Raw genomic sequence first — 21,296 nt, forward strand, 5'->3', positions numbered from 1 at the left:
ATAGCATAAAAATAGTAACAAAAGTATAAAAATATACCATATATTATATTTTATAAAAATTAATTCTGCTTTTCTAAATCAGTAGTTGGTCAACTTTTTCTGTAAAGATTGAATAAACATGAAAGGCCTTGGGAGCCACAAGCTATTTGTCACTACTTAACTCAGCTTTTAGAACTGGACATGGAACAACAGACTGGTTCCAAATAGAAAAAGGAGTACGTCAAGGCTGTATATTGTCACCCTGCTTATTTGACTTCTATGCAGAGTATATCATGAGAAACGCTGGACTGGAAGAAGCACAAGCTGGAATCAAGATTGCTGGGAGAAATATCAATAACCTCAGATATGCAGATGACACCACCCTTATGGCAGAAAGTGAAGAGGAACTAAAAAGCCTCCTGATGAAAGTGAAAGAGGAGAGTGAAAAAGTTGGCTTAAAGCTCAACATTCAGAAAACGAAGATCATGGCATCCAGTCCCATCACTTCATGGGAAATAGATGAGGAAACAGTGGAAACTGTCAGACTTCATTTTTTTGGGCTCCAAAATCACTGCAGATGGTGACTGCAGCCATGAAATTAAAAGACGTGTACTCCTTGGAAGGAAAGTTATGACCAACCTAGATAGCACATTCAAAAGCAGAGACATTACTTTGCCAACAAAGGTTCGTCTAGTCAAGGCTATGGTTTTTTCTGTGGTCATGTATGGATGCGAGAGTTGGACTGTGAAGAAGGCTGAGCGTCAAAGAATTGATGCTTTTGAATTGTGGTGTTGGAGAAGACTCTTGAGAGTCCCTTGGGCTGCAAGGAGATCCAACCAGTCCATTCTGAAGGAGATCAGCCCTGGGATTTCTTTGGAAGGAATGATGCTAAAGCTGAAACTCCAGTACTTTGGCCACCTCATGTGAAGAGTTGACTCATTGGAAAAGACTCTGATGCTGGGATGGATTGGGGGCAGGAGGAGAAGGGGACTACAGAGGATGAGATGGCTGGATGGCATCACTGACTCGATGGACATGAGTCTGAGTGAACTCCGGGAGTTGGTGATGGACAGGGAGGCCTGGCGTGCTGCAATTCAAGGGGTCGCAAACAGTCGGACACAACTGAGTGACTGATCTGATCTGATCTGATCTGAGATGAGTGCAATTGTGCAGTAGTTTGAGCATTCTTTGACATTGCCTTTCTTCGGAATTGGAATGAAAACTGACCTTTTCCAGTCCTGTGGCCACTGCTGAGTTTTCCAAATGTGCTGGCATATTGAATACAGCATCATCTTTCAGGATTTGAAATAGCTCAACTGGAATTCCATCACCTCCGCTAGCTTTGTTCGTAGTGATGCTTTCTAAGGCCCACTTGCCTTCACATTCCAGGATGTCTGGCTCTAGGTGAGTGATCACACCATCATGATTACCTGGGTTGTGAAGATCTTTTTTGTACAGTTCTTCTGTGTATTCTTGCCATCTCTTCTTAATATCTCCTGCTTCTGTTAGGTCCATACCACTTTTGTCCTTTATTGAGCCCATCGTTGCATGAAATGTTCCCTTGGTATCTCTAATTTTCTTGAAGAGATCTCTAGTCTTTCCCATTCTGTTGTTTTCCTCTATTTCTTTGCATTGATCGCTGAGGAAGGCTTTCTTTTCTCTCCTTGCTATTCTTTGGAACTCTGCATTCAGATGCTTATATCTTCCCTTTTCTCCTTTGCTTTTCACTTCTCTTCTTTTCACAGATATTTGTAAGGCCTCCCCAGACAGCCATTTTGCTGTCTTGCATTTCTTTTCCATAGGGATGGTCTTGATCCCTGTCTCCTATACATGTCACGAACCTCATTCCATAGTTCATCAGGCACTCTATCTACAGATCTAGTCCCTTAAATCTATTTCTCACTTCCACAGTATAATCATAAGGGATTTGATTTAGGTCATACCTGAATGGTCTAGTGGTTTTCCCTACTTTCTTCAATTTAAGTCTGAATTTGGCAAAAAGGAGTTCATGATTTGGACTTCCATGGATCTGGAATTTCCATGATCCATGGATCATGTAAAAAGGAAAAGAGTTCCAGAAAAACATCTATTTCTGCTTTATTGACTATGCCAAAGCCTTTGACTGTGTGGATCACAATAAATTGTGGAAAATTCTGAAAGAGATGGGAATACCAGACCACCTGACCTTCCTCTTGAGAAACCTATATGCAAGTCAGGAAGCAACAGTTAGAACTGGACATGGAACAACACACTGGTTCCAAATAGGAAAAAGAGTATGTCAAGGCTGTATATTGTCACCCTGCTTATTTAACTTCTATGCAGAGTACATCATGAGAAACGCTGGGCTGGAAGAAGCACAAGCTGGAATTAACACTGCTGGGAGAAATATCAATAACCTCAGATATGCAGATGACACCACCCTTATGGCAGAAAGTGAAGAGGAACTAAAAAGCCTCTTTATGAAAGTAAAAGAGGAGAGTGAAAAGGTTGGCTTAAAGCTCAACATTCAGAAAACGAAGATTATGGCATCTGGTCCCATCACTTCATGGCAAATAGATGGGGAAACAGTGGAAACAGTGTCAGACTTTATTTTTCTGGGCTCCAAAATCACTGCAGATGGTGATTGCAGCCATGTAATTAAACGACACGTACTCCTTGGAAGGAAAGTTATGACCAACCTAGATAGCATATTCAAAAGCAGAGACATTACTTTCCCAACTAAGGTCCATCTAACCAAGGCTATGGTTTTTCCAGTAGTCATATATGGATGTGAGAATTGGACTGTGAAGAAAGCTGAGTGCCGAAGAATTTATGCTTTTGAAGTGTGGTGTTGGAGAAGACTATTGAGAGTCCCTTGGACTGCAAAGAGATACACCCAGTCCATTCTAAAGGAGATCAGTTCTGGGATTTCTTTGGAAGGACTGATGCTAAAGCTGAAACTCCAATTCTTTGGTCACCTCACGTGAAGAGTTGACTCATTGGAAAAGACTCTGATGCTGGGAGGGATTGCGGGCAGGAGGAGAAGGGGACGACAGAGGATGAGATGGCTGGATGGCATCACTGACTCGATGGACGTGAGTTTTAGTAAACTTCGGGAGTTGATGATGGACAGGGAGGCCTGGCGTGCTGCTGTTCATGGGGTCACAAAGAGTTGGACACGACTGAGTGACTGAACTGAACTGAAATGAAAGCCTAGCTGGATTAAGATACTTGAAGAATAGAAGACCACATCTTCCCAGATGGCTGATTATGATGAGTCAGCAGATATCAGGGATCTTTAATCCCTAGGTTAATTTTACAAAAATACTCAGGACTTTAGAGATCATCTACTGGCCGGACCAATAAGTAGTGATTTGTTGAAATAAGCATTACAGTCCTTAAGGACAAAATCAGACCTTGGTCCTTATCCTTAATGAGTTTCAGTCTAATAGCATAACACTACTGGCTCAGACGGTAAAGGATTTGTCTGCTGAGTGGGAGATCTGGCTTCCATCCCTTGGTCATGGAGATCCCCTGGAGGATGACATGGCAACCCACTCCAATATTCTTTCCTGGAGAATTCCATGGGCAGAGGAGCCCGACAGGCTACAGTCCAGGGGGTTGCAACACTTGGACACAAGCAAGTGACTAAAACTTTCAGTTTGTCTCATAGAAAAATGTACATGTTCAAAGAAAGGATAAATTCTGGTTTTTATATTATTTTCTATCAATACCTTTATTGTTAATGGAGTGAAAATAGATTAATATTCTCTTTGATATAACATATTGTAGATACATTTAAAATGCTTGGGTGATAATCTTAGCAAAAACAAATGGAAATATTGTGTCCCGAGCTCCTCTCAACACTTTTATATTCCTCAATTTCAAAAGTCTCTTTTGGTTTAGATAGTTTAGAGTTTTGCTTCTAAATAGTCCTAAATTCATTTTAAAAATGATTTACTTAAGAATAATTTTTAGTTTTATAAAATAATATGAATGGTAGGCAATATCATAGAAATTTTCCATTCAGTCCATTCATTAAGAATTGGTGGATTACTCATGTTAGAGTCTTTACAGTCAAAGTAATTCTATATCCTATTTGTGGTGGAGATTTTTTAGTTTAGACTTAGTTTGGGTATTTTTGGTAATTTGTTAGTTCTGCTCACCCAGTAAGTCTATTCCTTCTGTTAAAAGAATAGGCATATCTATATTGGCTTTGTTTCACTAACTAATTGAATATTAGATTCAAGGAACAGTACCTTAGGAACTGAACTCAAGACTTAGCTTATGTCCACTGAAAATTGTATTTTGTAGTTCTAGAAAAAGCGTATTTACCAGGCAGGGAATAGCTATACTTTATTTTTGTTTAGGCAAGAAAATAACAGGTGTGAGATATATTCTTTATTGGGGTACCTATTAATAGGCAACTGCAACTTGCTTTCTTTTTATAAGGGAATAGAAAATCTGCTGCTGCTGCTAAGTCACTTCAGTCGTGTCCAACTCTGTGCGACCCCATAGACGGCAGCCCATCAGGCTCCACCGTCCCTGGGATTCTCCAGGCAAGAACACTGGAGTAGGTTGCCATTTCCTTCTCCAGTGCATGAAAGTGAAAAGTGAAAGTGAAGTCCCTTAGTCGTGTCCGACTCTTAGCGACCCCCTAGACTGCAGCCCACCAGGCTCCTCCGTCCATGGATTTTCCAGGCAAGAGTACTGGAGTGGGGTGCCATTGCCTTCTCTGATAGAAAAACTACTTTCACTTAAAATGTTGTTTACTGTGTATCTATGAAATACAATTTTTAGTGATCATAAAATACTAGATTGTGTTTTAAATATACTTTGTCAATGGTGTTAATTTAAATTGGTTGACATAATTGGAAGTCTCAGTGCTTCCTTAGTAGTCTTAGAAACCTAGACAGAAGAAAATCATTTTATGTAATCTCAATAAAACCCCAAATTGTTTCAATATTTGTTTATAAATAATACAATTATAAAAAGCAGTATATAGAAGTTTACAAAACAGGGGGATTAAAAAGAAAATTGATGTTAGTTTTAGTATGACTTCTTATATTTTATTTTTAATATTTCATTCATATGAATTTCAGTATAGGCTGAAACTTACAGATGCAATATGTAGATGTAAGACTTAAAGAAAACTATATTTTAAAAAGTCACAGAAAAACGGGCTATATATAAGATCTTGTTGCCAAATGACATATGATTTACTGTTAGTGCCTTACATTCTTCTGACTGCCAGATTACGCACCAAACCATTAAAACAACATCTATCTTGGCATAATCACCCATTGTAAGAATATAAAATATAGGCTCTCTAATTTCACTAACAGAAAGCAGTTAACTGAACCTGGCAAGTATTAAAATCTTTGTAGTGGAAACAGAATGTAATGTCAAAAGGTTTGTAATAAAAAAAATCAAATGTAATTTACCACTGATTTAGATTGAACATTTGATTCTTTGAGTTAAAGCCATTTGATCAGAGAGAATTATTTGTAACTAAAGGTATCAGTATTCAAATTCTAGAAGAGCAAATAACCTAAGAGTTCATCAGTTCCAAACCATAAACTTTACAGTGCTTCAGACAGATATCATTAATCTGGTTATACACATGCAAGTCTATCATTTTGAGGATGATTTAAATGATAAACTCCAAGCGGATTTCATACCACTTCTCAATAAGCTGTCTAGCCAATAAGACCTAAGGTATGCTATTCAACCTTAGTATTATTGAAATAAGAATAGTAAGGTAAACTATTCATACAAATTGATTATAAGTAAAGGGATTTTTCTCTTGAAATGCACATATGGTAATATTATTTAATATAAATCAGTATCAAATATCTTGCATTCTCATCACACTTTTATTCAATTGTGTTAAAGCAAAATATATTAGAGCTATACATGCTGTTACTTTTCCTATAAATCCACATACATTACAAAATTTTGATTTGGTCACAGGCTAGCAATAGGGAAAGAAATTGTAGGCAGTAGGGGGTGTGTGTGTGTGTGTGTGTGTATGTGTGTGTGTGTTTCTATGTGTGAGTATGTGTGTCTGTGTGTAATTGATTAGCTAATCTACAAAGAGAAATTCACCTGATCATCAACATACAGGACTAGTTAGGGAACATATGCTTTTAGAGCCTAAAACACTTTTCTTCTGAGTGTAAAGAATCAAAGAAAATTTGTGACGTAATCGAGCTTTGTCCTGGGAGCATTATTCCTTGCAACTGTTGCAGTAATCTTTCATTTATTTGTTTGTTTGTTTATATCAAGATCGCCTTGATGAAAGAAGCAGTATGTTACTTTACATTTTGATACAGTCTTCTTTTATTAATTCTTGAGTCTTCTAAGACAATATATGTAGAACTCCTAGCATATATATTAATGTTTGAAAGTGAAAAGTGAAAGTGAAGTCACGTCCGACTCTGCGACCACGTGGACTGTAGCCCACCAGGCTCCACCGTCCATGGGATTCTCCAGGCAAGAGTACTGGAGTGGGTTGCCATTTCCTTCTCCAGGGGATCTTCGCGACTCAGGGATCAAACCCAGGTCTCCTGCATAGCAGGCAGACTCTTTGACCTCTGAGCCACCAGGGAAGCATATTAATGTTTACCTTTTCTTTTTTTCTATTTTAGCTCAAGATCTCAAATGTTATTGTAGCTAATCTGGTTACTGAGTCTCTGCTTATCATAATATCTTTTTCATTTTGTTATATGATAAAAAATACAAATAATAGCATAGTTTCTGATATTCCAATAGATTTTACATATTCATTATCTCATTTTTTCTCTCAATAAACCTAGAAGATAGATTACATAATCCTTATATCTGTATTTGAAAATATTCAAATTATAGCTCTCTCAGCTCACGCTTGTATATATATTGGGAAGAAGTTTCTTATGGTAGAAAAGGATATGACCTAAGGGCAGTTCATGGATGATGTGGCTTTGTGTATAGGTGTGAAGAAAAAAGTGTATTGCTATTTCATTAACATTCAGTCAGAGGTGGCATTGAAAGGTTATAATGAGGTGAAATTCTCCCACAGTGCTGAGCCTTACTTAGGTGTCACTCATTGACTTGTTACATAGAAGTATCTTAAAATCAGTATGCATGTGAAGTAAAAGGGGTAGTAAATGGCTTGCTTGGCTAGCTGACTGAGGCCTTGAAGGAGACTGAGAGGGTGGGGGAGGATAAGGAGACGTGGACAAGAGTTATATGGATGGCCTTGTGGGGGTGGGTACAAGGCAACCCACATGGAAGAGGCCCTAAAAAGCTATGTAGATCCAACAACTCATTCAGTTGATGTCAACCCACCCCTTTCTTCAGCTCTCCAGGAGCAGGCTCATGAATAGAGTAGTCATGATGACTAGAGGTGGAGTCTAAACTGCTTTGGAATGGAGTCTAACAGCTATCAACTGTTAGCCTTCCATTCTCAAAATTAAATTTAGCTACTGCTATTGGGGAATCTCAGACCTTACAGAAACATAAATCAATCCTGAGCACCTAATCAAACATTATTCTGTGAAGAGGCTAATTATCCACATAGTGATTAATTGATTACAACAAATAAATTATACCCTGGAAATGCAGTAATCCTTATTGACTTAGATAAATATGACACAGGTATGGATTATCCTTTCCTATTGAAAGTGGAATGAACAGAACCATTGCATAAGATCTTACAGAATATTTGATTTTGGCAGGACTTTGTACTATATAATATCACCTCTGACCATTAGGAATGGAACACTAAAGCTTTGGAGATTGAGGCTTCCAGTGACTCACAGCTGAGATGCTTACAGAGACTTCCACTTGGCCAAAGTGAATTGTGTCACTCTATGTCTCACTCTCTCCAGGGGCAGATCAGTGTGGGGAGATACAGACCTATCCAGCTAGCCTCAATTTGGCACAAATATTAACAGCTGTCCCAATTCTAGAACCTCTCATTAAATTGATTTTGGGCTTGCTCTGGTGGCTCAGACAGTAAAGAATCTTCCTGCAATGCAGGAAACCCAGGTGTGATACTTGGGTCAGGAAGCCCCCTGGAGAAGGGAATGGCTACTCATTCCCGTATTCTTGCCTGGAGAATTCCATGGACAGAGGCGCCTGGCAGGCTACAGTCTATGGGGTCTCAAAGAGTCAGACACAGGACACCACTGAGCATCTAACACTATCACTTTCTTTCTCTTCCAACTGCATTGGAAATTAGCTTCCTCCACTCAAGCCTGCTTCTGTTACTTCCTTGCAGAAGTTATTCCCAAGAGCGCTCTCCAATTATTAATAAATCCTTAGGAAGAATTTCTTCTTTTTCATGGGAAATCCAACTTAAGGTAGGGACAGACATCAACCTACATCTCTCAAGATGCATCGAGCAGTTTGTCTGTACAAATTTAAAAGGGACAAACAGCTCAAGCAGCTCAAAAGGAAAAAAAAAAAATGAAAAATGGGCAGAAGACCTAAATAGACATTACTCCAAAGCAGTCATACAGATGGTTAAAATGGCACATGCAAAGATGCTCAACATCACTAATTATTAGAGAAATGCAAATCAAAATTACAGATATCACACACTGGGAGATATCATACACTGGGCAGAAAGGCCATCATCAAAAAATCTACAAATAATAAATGCTGGAGAGGATGTGGAGAAAAGGGAACCTTCCTACACTGTTGGCAGGCATGTAAATTGATGCAGCCACTAGGGCAAATAGCATGCAAGTTCCTTGAAAAATGAAAAATAGAGTTACCAAATGATCCTGTGATCCCACTCTTGGACTTACATCCAGAAAAGAAGAAAACTCAAATTCAAAATATCATGTATGAAACGAGTTGCCAGTCCAGGTTCGATGCACGATACTGGATGCTTGGGGCTAGTGCACTGGGACGACCCGGAGGGATGGTATAGGGAGGGAGGAGGGAGGAGGGTTCAGGGTGGGGAACACATGTATACCTGTGGCGGATTCATTTTGATATTTGGCTAAACTAATACAATTATGTAAAGTTTAAAAATAAAATAAAAAAAATGTACATGCATTCCAATGTGAATAGAAGCACTATTTACAACAGCCAACATATGGACACAGAAATATGTCCATCAACAAAAGAATGGATAAAGACGATTTTGTGTGTGTATATACACAATGGAATATTACTCAGCCATAATAAAGAATGAAATAATGCCATTTGCAGCAACATGGATAAGTGTTTAATTGCTCAGTCATGTCTGACTCTTTGTGATCCCATGAACTGTAGTCTGCCAGACTCCTCTGTCCATGGGATTTCTCAGGCAAGAATACTGGAGTGGGTTGCCATTTCCTCCTTCAGGGGATCTTCCCACCCCAGGGATTGGACCTGCATCTCCCACATCTCCTGTGTCTCCTGCATTGCAGTTGGATTCTTTATCTACTGGGCCATTGGGGAAGCCCAGCAACATGCATGGACCTAGAGAATATCATACTAACTGAAGTACATCAAACAGAGAAAGACAAGTAACTATAATATCTTATAGATGGAATCTAAAATATGATACAAAGGAACTTATTACAAAACAGGTTCTGAGACATAGAAAACAATCTGATGGCTATCAAAGGGGAAAGGCTAGGGAGGGATAAATTAGGAGTTTGGGGTTAGCAGATACAAATCAGTTTATATAAAAATGATAAACAACAAGGACCTGCTGTATAGCACAGGGAACTATATTCAATATATTTTAAACCTATAATGCAAAATAATCTGAAAAAGAGGGTGGGAAGATTTGGGAGAATGGCATTGAAACATGTAAAATATCATGTATGAAATGAGTTGCCAGTCCAGGTTCGATGCACGATACTGGATGCTTGGGGCTGGTGCACTGGGACGACCCGGAGGGATGGTATAGGGAGGGAGGAGGGAGGAGGGTTCAGGGTGGGGAACACATGTATACCTGTGGCGGATTCATTTTGATATTTGGCTAAACTAATACAATTATGTAAAGTTTAAAAATAAAATAAAAAAAATGTACATGCATTCCAATGTGAATAGAAGCACTATTTACAACAGCCAACATATGGACACAGAAATATGTCCATCAACAAAAGAATGGATAAAGACGATTTTGTGTGTGTATATACACAATGGAATATTACTCAGCCATAATAAAGAATGAAATAATGCCATTTGCAGCAACATGGATAAGTGTTTAATCGCTCAGTCATGTCTGACTCTTTGTGATCCCATGAACTGTAGTCTGCCAGACTCCTCTGTCCATGGGATTTCTCAGGCAAGAATACTGGAGTGGGTTGCCATTTCCTCCTTCAGGGGATCTTCCCACCCCAGGGATTGGACCTGCATCTCCCACATCTCCTGTGTCTCCTGCATTGCAGTTGGATTCTTTATCTACTGGGCCATTGGGGAAGCCCAGCAACATGCATGGACCTAGAGAATATCATACTAACTGAAGTACATCAAACAGAGAAAGACAAGTAACTATAATATCTTATAGATGGAATCTAAAATATGATACAAAGGAACTTATTACAAAACAGGTTCTGAGACATAGAAAACAATCTGATGGCTATCAAAGGGGAAAGGCTAGGGAGGGATAAATTAGGAGTTTGGGGTTAGCAGATACAAATCAGTTTATATAAAAATGATAAACAACAAGGACCTGCTGTATAGCACAGGGAACTATATTCAATATATTTTAAACCTATAATGCAAAATAATCTGAAAAAGAGGGTGGGAAGATTTGGGAGAATGGCATTGAAACATGTAAAATATCATGTATGAAATGAGTTGCCAGTCCAGGTTCGATGCACGATACTGGATGCTTGGGGCTGGTGCACTGGGACGACCCAGAGGGATGGAATGGGGAGGGAGGAGGGAGGAGGGTTCAGGGTGGGGAACACATGTATACCTGTGGCGGATTCATTTTGATATTTGGCAAATCTAATACAGTTATGTTAAGTTTAAAAATAAAATAAAATTTAAAATAAAATAAAATAAAAAAAAAAACAAAAACAAACAAACAAAAAAAAAGTATATATATATATATATATATACAACATGGACATCACCAGATGGTCAACACCGAAATCAGATTGATTATATTCTTTGCAGCCAAAGATGGAGAAGCTCTATACAGTTAGCAAAAACAAGACCAGGAGTTGACTGTGGCTCAGACCATGAACTCCTTATTGCCAAATTCAAACTTAAACTGAAGAAAGTAGGGAAAACCACTAGACCATTCAGGTATGACCTAAATCAAATCCCTTATGATTATACAGTGGAAGTGAGAAATAGATTTAAGGGCCTAGATCTGATAGAGTGCCTGATGAACTATGGAATGAGGTTTGTGACATTGTACAGGAGACAGGGATCAAGACCTTTCCCATAGAAAAGAAATGCAAAAAAGCAAAATGGCTGTCTGGGTAGGCCTTACAAATAGCTGTGAAAAGAAGAGAAGTGAAAAGCAAAGGAGAAAAGGAAAGATATAAACATCTGAATGCAGAATTCCAAAGAATAGCAAGAAGAGATAAGAAAGCCTTCTTCAGCAATCAATGCAAAGAAATAGAGGAAAACAACAGAATGGGGAAGACTAGGGATCTTTTCAAGAAAATCAGAGATACCAAAGGAACATTTCATGCAAAGATGGGCTCGATAAAGGACAGAAATGGTATGGACCTAACAGAAGCAGAAGATATTAAGAAGAGGTGGCAAGAATACACAGAAGAACTGTACAAAAAAGATCTTCACGACCCAGATACTCACGATGGTGTGATCACTGACCTAGAGCCAGACATCCTGGAATGTGAAGTCAAGTGGGTCTTAGAAAGCATCACTACGAACAAAGCTAGTGGAGGTGATGGAATTCCAGTTGAGCTATTTCAAATCCTGAAAGATGATGCTGTGAAAGTGCTGCACTCAATATGCCAGCAAATTTGGAAACCTCAGCAGTGGCCACAGGACTGGAAAAGGTCAGTTTTCATTCCAATCCCAAAGAAAGGCAATGCCAAAGAATGCTCAAACTACCACACAATTGCACTCATCTCACACACTAGTAAAGTAATGCTCAAAATTCTCCAAGCCAGGCTTCAGCAATATGTGAACCGTGAACTTCCTGATGTTCAAGCTGGTTTTAGAAAAGGCAGAGGAACCAGAGATCAAATTGCCAACATCCACTGGATCATGGAAAAAGCAAGATAGTTCCAGAAAACATCTGTTTCTGCTTTATTGACTATGCCAAAGCCTTTGACTGTGTGGATCACAATAAACTGTGGAAAATTCTTCAAGAGATGGGAATACCAGACCACCTGATCTGCCTCTTGAGAAATTTGTATGCAGGTCAGGAAGCAACAGGTAGAACTGGACATGGAACAACAGACTGGTTCCAAATAGGAAAAGGAGTTCGTCAAGGCTGTATATTGTCACCCTGTTTATTTAACTTCTATGCAGAGTACATCATGAGAAACGCTGGATTGGAAGAAACACAAGCTTGAATCAAGATTGGCGGGAGAAATATCAATAACCTCAGATATGCAGATGACACCACCCTTATGGCAGAAAGTGAAGAGGAACTCAAAAGCCTCTTGATTAAGTGAAAGAGGAGAGTGAAAAAGTTGGCTTAAAGCTCAACATTCAGAAAACGAAGATCATGGCATCCGGTCCCACCACTTCATGGGAAATAGATGGGGAAACAGTGGAAACAGTGTCAGACTTTATTTTTCTGGGCTCCAAAATCACTACAGATGGTGACTGCAACCATGAAATTAAAAGACGCGTACTCCTTGGAAGGAAAGTTATGACCAACCTAGATAGCATATTCAAAAGTAGAGACATTACTTTGCCAACAAAGGTTCGTCTAGTCAAGGCTATGGTTTTTCCTGTGGTCATGTATGGATGTAAGAGTTGGACTGTGAAGAAAGCTGAGTGCCAAAGAATTGATGTTTTTGAAGTGTGGTGTTGGAGAAGACTCTTGAGAGTCCCTTGGACTGCAAGGGGATCCAACCAGTCCATTCTGAAGGAGATCAGCCCTGGGATTTCTTTGGAAGGAATGATGCTGAAGCTGAAACTCCAGTACTTTGGCCACCTCATGCGAAGAGTTGACTCATTAGAAAAGACTCTGACGCTGGGAGGGATTGGGGGCAGGAGGAGAAAGGGACGACAGAGGATGAGATGGCTGGATGGCATCACTGACTCGATGGACGTGAGTCTCAGTGAACTCCGGAAGTTGGTGATGGACAGGGAGGCCTGGCCTGCTGCGATTCATGGGGTCGCAAAGAGTCGGACACGACTGAACGACTGATCTGATCTGATATATAGTATGTGCGTGTATATATATATATATATATATATATATATATACACATATATTTATATATAAAACTGAATCACAGAAACGAACACAATAATGTAAATTGACTATATTTCAATTTTAAAAAGAGAGAAAATACTTCTCCCCTGAAATCTAACAAGAAATGAGGTATAAATTGTGAATTATTAATTGATATTAAGATTTTATTCCTTGCATCATGACTAGAGGGTGCTAACTCCATTTCTCCTTTATCTTGTATCCCTGAGAAAAGATGAATTAAACTAAAATATGCCCAAGGAAAAGAGGATAAATGGTTATGAATCCTTGCCGTATCTGTAACAGAGTCTCTTCTTGGACATTTACTTATATTTTTTGTTACATTAAATATATATTTATCCTTCTGGGGTATTTGAAAATATCCATAGTGACTAATGATGTCACATTATTTTCAGCAAAAATCAGCATCTTTTTTTACAATGAAAAAAGGCTATTATTCAAACTTTAAGTTGAAGTTCAAAGAGCATTTCTCTTTTTCAAGTCTCTATGGTTTAATATATTTAATGCTTTGAAAATTAATTTTGAAACCTGTGGATAATCTGAAACTCAAGGATCTTATATCAATCTTAAACATGTGTGACTCATCTCTTTGATGTTAGTACAGTGCAAGAATTTTCAGGTATTGTTAATGTGGCTCAGAATTCTTTGAATAAATTTACATACCTAGCACATAATTCACCTAAGTGACTTTGGGAAGTTGCTGTAACTTAAATAAATTAAAACTGTGTTTCTGCACATAAATAATATGTGGATGCATTTATATTCCACAATATAATTTCTGAAGTTAATCTCAATAATTATTTATCAGGTCTAAATGATTACCCCAATATCTTAGATTAATTTTTGAAAAAAAAGTTAAATACATATATAGTAAAAAAAAAAAAAAAAAAAGAACGATAAATACAATTGAACACAAATACACATTCAAAAATTAACTGAGCACAGCAGATCCCAGTTGATTATCTGAAGTTGGCAAGAATATTTCATTTCATACATCATTTAGAGACTAATTTGCCACAATGATTCTATAAATATAGTGGTTCTTAAGATGTCAGCAGAATGAGAAAGGGAAAAAAAAATATTTGTTTTCAACAAATGTCTATGCCAAGATGTGCAGAGCTGGTAAACCCTCCAGTTCTGTCAGGAGTATTTTCACATTTAACTGAGTTAATATGCCTGACTTTTTGTAAGCTCAAAAATGAAATAAAATCAACAACAGAAATTATTTATTTCAAAACAGGGAGTTAATTTTCATGGATCCATAATATTTAACAGCATATTAGTTAGATGCTGGAATATAATGGCTTATCCCCTGTCAATATTTAATTAATAATTACATTTCTTTTGAGGCCAATTTAGAGATAAGGTAAATGACATAAAAATGGGCCCAAGTGTTCTAGAAAGATAAAAGTGAAAGAAAGAAAATGAAGTCACTCAGTCGTGTCCGACTCTTTGTGACCCCATGGACTGTAGCCTACCAGACTCCTCTGTCCATGGGATTTTCCAGGCAATAGTACTGGAGTGGATTGCCATTTCCTTCTCCAGGGGATCTTCCCAACCCAGGGATCGAACCCGGGTCTCCTGCATTGTAGACAGACGCTTTACCATCTGAGCCACCAGGGAAGTCAATAGAAAGATAAGTCAATATCAAATCCTGGTGACAAACATGCAGGTTTGAACTTGAACATTACATAAGAAGATATAGCAAAGAAATAATTCATGAATTTCATTAATTGCTTCTCACAATATTGGACAAAGTACATACATGCTAATCTTTTTCCAAATTTATCAACATCTATAACTAAAGATGATGTCAGTCAAGAAATTTTTCAATCAACCAGAGCATCCAGATAGAGTGCCTGAAGAACTATGGTTGGAGGTTGGTAACACTGTACAGGAGGCAGTGACCATCCCCAAGAAAAAGAAATGCAACAAGGCAAAATGGTTATCTAAGGAAGCCTTACAAAGGGTTGAGAAAAGAAGTGAAAGGCAAAGGACAAAGATATACCCAACTGAATGCGGAGTTCCAGAGAAAAGCAAGCCTTCTTAAGTGAACAATGCAAAGAAATAGAAGAAAACAATAGAACGGGAAAGACTAGAGATCTTTTCAAGAAAATCAGAGATCCCAAGGGAACATTTTATGCAAAGATGAGCATAATAAAGGACAGAAATGGCAAGGACCTAACCAAAGTAGAAGAGATTAGGAAGAGGTGGCAAGAAGGCACAGAAGAACTGTACAAAAAAGGTTTTAATGACCCCGATAAACATAATGGTGTGGTCACTCAGCTAGAGCCAGACAACCAGGAATGTGCAGTCAAGTGAGCATGGCTATGAACAAAGCTAGTGGAGGAGATAGAACTCCAGCTGAGCTATTTCAAATCCTAAAAGATGATGCTGTTAAAGCGATGCATGTAATATGTCAGCAAATTTGGAAAACTCAGCAAACTGAATGGAAAATGTGTTTTCATTCTAATCTCAAAGAAGGGCAATGCCAAAGAATGTACAAACCACCATACAATTGTGCTCATTTCACATGATAGCAAGGTAATGCTCAAAATTCTTCAAGGGAGGCTTCAACAGTGTATGAACCAAGAACTTCCAGATGTTCAAGCTGGATTTAGAATAGGCAGAGGAACCAGAGATCAAATTGCCAACATCCATTGGATCATAGAAAAAGTGAGGGAATTCCAGATAAACATCTTCTTCACTGACTATGTTAAAGATTTGACTGTGTGGATCACAGCATACTGTGGAAAATTCTTAAAGAGATGGGAATACCAGAGCACCTTACTTACCTCCTGAGAAACCCATAAGCAGGTCAAGAAGCAACAATTAGAACCAGACATGGAACAATGGACTGGTTCAAAACTGGGAAAGGAGTACATCAAAGCTGTATACTGTCACCCTGCTTATTTAAGTTTTATGCAGAGTACATCATGAAAAATGCCAGGCTGAGTGAATCACAGGTGGAATCAAGATTCCTGGGAGAAATACCAATAACTTCAAATACACAGATAATACCACCCTAGTAGTGGCAAGTGAACAGGCACTAAAGAGCCTTTTGATGAAGGTGAAAGAAGAGAGTGAAAAAGCTGGCTTAAAACTCAACATTCAAAAAATTTAAGATCATGGCATCTGGTCCCATCACTTAATGGCAAATATATAGGGAAAAAATGGAAATGGAAACAGTGACAGATTTTATATTCTTAGGCTCCCAAATCACTGCAGATAGTGACTGCAGGCATAAAAGTAAAAGGCATCTGTTCCTTGGAAAAAAGCTATGAAAAACCTAGACAGAATATTAAAAAGCAGAGACATTACATTGCCAAGAAACATCTATTTAGTCAAAGCTATGTTTTTTTCAGTAATTATGTATGGATGTGAGAGTTGGACCATAAAGAAGGTTGAGCACCAAATAATTAGTGCTTTCTAACTGTGGTTGGAGAAGGCAATGGCACCCCACTCCAGTACTCTTGCTTGGAAAATCCCATGGACCGAGGAGCCTGGTAGGCTGCAGTCCATGGGGTCGATAGGAGTCGGACACGACTGAGCGACTTCACTTTCACTTTTCACTTTCATGCACTGGAGAAGGAAATGGCAACCTACTCCAGTGTTCTTGCCTGGAGAATCCCAGGGACGGGGAAGCCTGGTGGGCTGCCATCTATGGGGTCGCACAGAGTCGGACACGACTGAAGTGACTTAGCAGTAGCAGAACTGTGGTGCTGACAAAGACTCCTGAGAGTCCCTTGGACAGCAAGGAGATCAAAGCAGTCCATCCTAAAGGAAATCAACCCTGAATATTCATTGGAAGGGCTAATGCTGAAGCTCCAATACTTTGGCCACCTGATGCAAAGAACTGACTCATTCGAAAAGACTCTAATGTTGGGAAAGATTGAAGGCAGGAGAAGAAGGGGATGAAAGAGGATGAGATTGTTGGATGGTCACCGACTCGATGGACATGAGTTTGAGCAAGTTCTGGGAGTTGGTGATGGACAGGGAAGCCTGGCATGCTGCAATTCATGGGGTCACAAAGAGTTGGACAAGACTGAGTGACTGAACTGAATTGAACAAATTAAATTTATATTGAAAATATAGCATGTGTTGAATAAAAGCTCTATAAAAAAGAATTCTAGCATACAGAAAGCATTTCTTTATAAAACAATTTTTCTAGTTTTTTTTTTTTACCTAGTTAAGATTATCAAATAAGATAGTTCACTGCAGACATAATCTTCAAAGTTTTATTGATGCTTTTCATAGTTTTTTATTGTTTATGACTTACATGCTGATCCCTTCTTCTATAATTAAATATCTTAAACTTACATAGAGTCTGAATTTAAGAGGAAGTGATAAAAAGCATTCTTATATTAAAAGTAGTTGTTGGTACACAGAGTGAAAAAATATTTGTAAAAATGTTAGACAAAATTTAATATTTAACTTTGATTGTTGATGATGAAAATGTTGGTTAATATTTTTAAAAAGTCAACTGAACAACAGCAACAACAGGGCATCCAGGACCTTAATGAGATATTAAAAAAAAAACAAAAACAAATATCCAAGTCTTTGTCCTAAAAATGTTTACAGTTTAAAATAAGAAACATATCATAAGCATTTACATATCAAATTTATAGAAAAAGAAAAGTAGATACCACAAATAGATACATCCATCCATCCATCCCTACATGGATAGAGGGAGTGAGAGGTAAAGACGTATGGATATTACTGTGTAGTTTTTTTTTCAGTCAATTTTCCAAGCAATACAAATTTTTAACATTGACTCTTCACCAAATCATGCGCTATTATTAGTATTTAAAAAAAGAAGTTGTGATTTTAAAAAGTCTATACATTTGATGGAATTCCAGTAGTTAAGATGTGATGGATAGAGAAAGCCAACATATGCCTGGCTGGCTTTAAAGCATGTCCTCAACCACGATGCTTACTCCTTTCCTTCCTATAAATAGGGTATTTCATCTAGTACTAAAGTGCTGGAATCATTTAACAGCAGCCTTACACCATTTCTTGGAGATAATTACTATGCACCCAGGTTCTGAGTAGCCCAGGGGGTAGTGTAGGACTCTGCATTGTTCTAGTAACATACCGAGTGACTTTGTTACAGGTGATGCATCCTCCACAATATGAAAGCACTTACAGAACTCACCTTGTGGCTGAAATTCAAGGCAAAGGTGAAAGAAGTGTTGTTAAGGGAACAGAGATAGGCACTCCAGGGAATCACTTCTATTTTTGTTTGTAACACAAGCAGCCACAATCCAAGAGAAGAGAATTTTAAAAGAGCAATTTGAATGATGTAATCCATAAAACCAACAGCTATCCTTCCATAAATTTTCTCACTGAGATCACAGATATTGTAGCTATCCAATTTTACCTTCTCTTCATAATGCCAGGAGTTAATTTTTTTTTTAATTTTGAGATGTAGATTTATATACAATTATAAGATAAAACAGAGAAATTCCATTTACAATTCAAGATTTCCTCTTCATTATAACATCTTGCAAAACTATAGTTACAGGTTATAACCATACATTTTCTGTCAATGTAATCCACTCGTTTTATTTAAATTTCATCTTTTATAGGCATTCATTTGTCTGTGCTTGTATTGAGTTCTATGAAATTTTGTCTCATGTATAGAATTTTTGTGTGTGACCATCACAACCACAGAATATTTTCATCTCTAGGATCATACATAAAACCCTTGTAAGGCCACAGCTACATCCTTCTTGCTCCCTTCCATAATCCCCATAATCCCTGGCTACCAGGATATCTTCACCTCTGTATATTTTGTTTCATAACACTATATAAATGGAATCACTGTGTATATAACCTTTTGAAATTGGCTTTTTTTCACTCAAAGTAATTCCCCTGAATTCAGCATCATCCAAGCTGTTGCTTATATGAATGGTTGCTTCCTTATAATAGCTGAGTAGTATACCATAGTATGAATGGATTACATTTTGCTTTAACTATTTACCTTTTGAAGGAATATTTGGGTGGTTTTCAGTCTGGGGCTCAAATCAAAAGCCAAGAACCATTCTTGCTACTTTTTTATATCATCAATTCCTGTATCCAATGACTGAGAAATTCCTATTAATACTACTTTCAAAACACATCTCAAATCTATCCATCTTCGTGAGACACATTGTCTAAGTCATTATCGTGTCTTTCCTGCCATACAGCCACAAGTCTGTTAGTTAGCAAATTTGTCTTCGAATCCACAGTGATTTACAGCTGGGCTTTTTACTAGCCTCAGAGTTTCTCTATGAGCCGGTCTCTGCCTCTGTTTCTCATCTGTTATAAACTGCATGCTCACTTTTTGTCAGTAAGATTTAGCCACATTGGTCCTCTTTTCTTTCTTAAGCTCATTTTTTTCAGGGTCACTGTAAGTGCCATTCCTCTGCCTGAAGCATCTCTTTCTTCCTTACACGTGGCCAACTCAAATGTCACCTCCTCAGACAGATCTTTCTTAATTCCCGTATCTAACGTTGAACACTTGTAAGCTGTGATGGGAGCTTGCTTCAATTTCTTTTTAAGATGTATCACCACTGAAACCACCCAATGTATTTATTGTGAATCATTCACTTAAGAATATTAGCCATTTGCTAGCTTGAAACATCTCTTATTTACTGCTGTATTTTCAGAATCTGAATGGTATGATGCCTGGAATATAGTAGATATTTACTAAACGTTTGTTTAATAAATACATGCATCAACCAACCTGTTTATCACCTACCTATCAAATGTTCTTTAAAATATGCACTGAAGTTAATCTGACAATCTGTTCTCCGATGACCAAATTCACACATCGTGTGCCTTAAACAGAGAATTTTTCTTAAATATCATATTCCCTTCCCCATTTTCTTCCCTCTTCATAGAATATTTAATTCCCCCAGCCCACACTCCTTCTTTGTTTGAGAAACTTTTACAGTATTTTGGACTGAATTAAAAAAAAAAAAATCCCTGATCTTGCAACAAGGTTCTAAATGCTAACCAGAAACAAGTGACTTTTGGCTAACAGTCAGTATTTCAGCTGTTTTACTACTTGAGAGTCGAAAGTGCATCATTATGTTAAAATATGCTCATGTTCATCAGGCTGAAACTTTTTTCTTCATCTTGTGACATGTCTTTCAAATTCATGTTTAAAGTTTCAAATGTCAGGATTTGGTGGAGCCAGGGGTGAGGGCACATGAAGACAGTTTCCAACCTCTGAAGTTCTCAGTCACCTCTTATTGCTTGTAAACTTATTCCCCACTTGGCATGCATTTCTGGTACCCTTCTTTTTATTTCACCACCAACGTGCAGGCCAGCTGTCCGACCATCGTTTTGAATAGGATGCCATTATCCATGCTGTAGGGCTTTAGTATAGGACAAAATGTTCTTTGTTTACATTAACTATTACTTAGCAGAGGGAAAGAGATATTTATAATGGATAAGGAGGCAAAAAATTGAGCATTAAAAAATCCCTAGATGTATAGATATATTTCTGATACAGGGCACCTTATGCCAGCAGCCTGCTTTTCTTAGAAGAAACCCTTGACAGTCTCCATGCTTTGGTTGTCCAATTGTATTCTGTCAGGAGTAAATTGGGTTTCTGGTAACACATTTTCTCTAAAGCAGCATAAAAACTAATGACCATGTCAAGCTATGTACACTGCCGGCAGCTACAGTATGCCGGAATAATTGCTTAAATTTGGATTTCTGGTACTGTCGTTCAGTCAAAGACTGTTTTGAATGCTGGCAGACCAGACAATAAACTCATTGTGCATTTTATGGATAGATATAGACTCACAAGCTGGCTTATCTCCCTTTAGAACTCTGATTATTTCAGCAGTAATCATGTCCTTTCAATTTTCCAACCTGGCATCCCATTACAGAGCACAAAGCCTTTCAAACTATGGAATGAAAAATATTGGAGGAGGTCAACTTGAGGATGGTGCTTTGGGACTGAAGATATCTTACATACTTG

At 38.0% G+C, this 21,296-nt stretch overlaps 1 pseudogene; it reads right to left on the reverse strand.

Annotated features, from left to right (window-relative positions):
- LOC129658822 (protein ILRUN-like) overlaps positions 1 to 20,136 on the reverse strand; it is a 112,716-nt pseudogene extending 92,580 nt beyond the window's left edge.
- Between the last annotated feature and the right edge of the window lie 1,160 nt (positions 20,137 to 21,296).

Source organism: Bubalus kerabau, chromosome 8, assembly GCF_029407905.1.
Source record: "Bubalus kerabau isolate K-KA32 ecotype Philippines breed swamp buffalo chromosome 8, PCC_UOA_SB_1v2, whole genome shotgun sequence".
Lineage (NCBI taxonomy): Eukaryota > Metazoa > Chordata > Mammalia > Artiodactyla > Bovidae > Bubalus > Bubalus kerabau.